This window comes from Monopterus albus, unplaced genomic scaffold (assembly GCF_001952655.1).
Source record: "Monopterus albus unplaced genomic scaffold, M_albus_1.0 scaffold50.1, whole genome shotgun sequence".
Lineage (NCBI taxonomy): Eukaryota > Metazoa > Chordata > Actinopteri > Synbranchiformes > Synbranchidae > Monopterus > Monopterus albus.
Genome location: NW_018127930.1, coordinates 3621395 through 3623828, shown reverse-complemented (window position 1 = coordinate 3623828; position 2434 = coordinate 3621395). Strand labels below are relative to the sequence as shown.

The window sequence follows — 2434 nt, the reverse complement described above, 5'->3', positions numbered from 1 at the left end:
TTTTTTACGAAATATGGGCTCGTAGTCACTATATGCTTGTAGTAGCACATCCATTTCTGTCAGGGAAAAACGCAGACCTATTTTGGCTTGGTCCTGTTGCCATGGTGACTCGTAATTTCTTCACTCCATTGTTCAGGGGTTTTTATAGTCGCGTGGCACGCGCCTAACTTTGAGTCAAACTACTCAGAGTTGATTAAACCAACTCTTTTCAGCTATTCTGAAACCGAAAACTCAGAGTTTTCCAACTCTGGGTAAGTCAACTCAGAGTTCAGGTTTGAACTCTGAGTTTGTTAAACCGCCTTCTTGAAGTAGGCCCCTGGTATCCCTGGCGGCAACAGTTCCATAACTGTAGAGTGATGGAGAATAACCAGTGTGGAGCAAACCTCTGGCCATGCCAAAACTATTCTCATCTCATTACAGAACTTTTCATTGTTATTACAGTAGCAACACAACAGATGACTTTCTTCTTGTTTACCATTATTCCTTATGGAAATTCTGTTCTAGGTACTTATGTTTAATGTAAAATGGGTTATATCTTCACATGTAATGGTTGTGTATGAACTGTTGGTTTTAGTGTTGTGGTTAGGATTAGGTTTAAGTCATAGCTAAGGTAAAGCGTGCATGCTGGGAAACTCTACCATCAGTAACACCCCCCAACCCCCAGTTGAAGCTTTGAACATTCCTCTTAACATGTCAGACTGAACTACAGTGGGTGCACCTTTACAGTGTACAATATATTCAGCTTGTAGCTTCAACCAGCACCTGCAGTCCTGAACAATATAAACAGTTATACTGTAGATAATTGATGTTTGATTCCAAGTGCTGCACAAGCATTTAAGTTTTTTGCTTGTTTTATTTTGCTTTTTAATGTTGAAAATAAGTCAATGTAAATAGCAAATGTCCAGATTTTGCCCTCAAAGGGGCTGTTTATTCCTTTTTTTCATCTGCTTTATCTGACATTTCAAAAATGGTGCATGCCGGACATTGTAGGGCCAGCAGGAAGTCATCTAAGAAACATGTGCAATAACCCCTTACTGTCTAACTAAGTGAAATACCATATCCAACTCCACTATGTGAAATACTATGTGCAATATTTGAAGTTCACCATCTCATTCATTATCTATTATCTTATTTTTTTGTATTGTGTTTTTATCTTGAATGCATTTTTATGCTATGTCACTCTTATGTAACTTTATTTTCAGACTAGATATTCTTTTCTGGCTTTTAACTCTTTACCTGACTCCAAGAGAGCTGCACAAGAATTCCTATATGCCTAGACTGCCTGTTTATGCATAAATGGTAAATAAAAATCTTGAGTCTTGATCTGTTGTCTATATTGTGCTATGCTGCACTTTCAGATAGGCCATGGGAATGTTTTAACATGAGTAACATTGCATCTATTTTGTCTTATTTGTGGCCTCACATTCTTGAAGGGAGGTTGTGTGAAAAGTCATTGTAGTCCCTAAATATACAGTAAGCTCTGCAACTGCATCTCTGGTTGTGGCTTTTTACTGTCCTTAGTGTTCTCTTTCTGCAAAATAGATCTCTAATGATATGGTCCATGAAACATAAGTGCATTGCATGCTGTTCATGATGAGCATCACAGTGAGCTACACTGATAGATAAGTGAGACTATGGTGCCATGTAATCATCGAATAATTGTGGGCAGCAGCATGAAGCTGTATGGTTAACAAAAGTTGCCATTTTGGGCTGCGTTGTGCCCCTGGACACAAATGTGTTTCATAGGTACATATGTGTAGCTGCATGTGTGTCTCAGTTAAAATCACTGCACCTGAAGTATATAGGATTTTCAGTGTCCTGATAGTAAATAAAGGAACTGCCAATAAAACTGACTTTTTATGATTAACCATATATGTCTGCTTTGCAGTACACATAAATTCTGTCTGAGCTCCTCCATCCTGTACTGTACGGTTTTGTGTGCTGTTGTAGCTTATATTGATGTGTTGCAGAAACCTACCGTGGGTCGATATATCATGCAGCCTCACAATTAATGGCACAGCATCACCAGTGAACTTGGCCATCTGTTTACTAGTTATGAATGACTGGGGTGATTAGGATACCTCGGACAATAATATCAAAAAATGAAGATAAGACAAAAGGTTGTGATTTGGAATGTTTTTGGGAAAGGGGCGAAACACAAGATGAGTAACAGCTGCATGTCTAGAGAGGGACAGAGTAAAAGATGGGCTAAGAAGGTAATGGGGTGTGGATTATGAGTGTGCGCAAGTGTAAGATAAACAGCGCAGATTGTAAATTCTCGTGATCAAAAACTGAGAATAAGATGAGAAAACAGGAGAAAGCACAGAGATATAATCACGCATAACTGAGGGAGAGTGGTACGGTCGATATTCACGCACACACACACACACACACACACACACACACACACACACACACACACACACACACACAC

The 2434-nt window shown here is 39.2% G+C and overlaps 1 protein-coding gene across 3 annotated transcripts in view; it reads right to left on the bottom strand.

Annotated features, from left to right (window-relative positions):
* The window catches only part of LOC109960802 (leucine-rich repeat transmembrane neuronal protein 4), a 101434-nt gene that overhangs the window by 97215 nt on the left and 1785 nt on the right, over positions 1–2434 (bottom strand). The window lies entirely within an intron of this gene.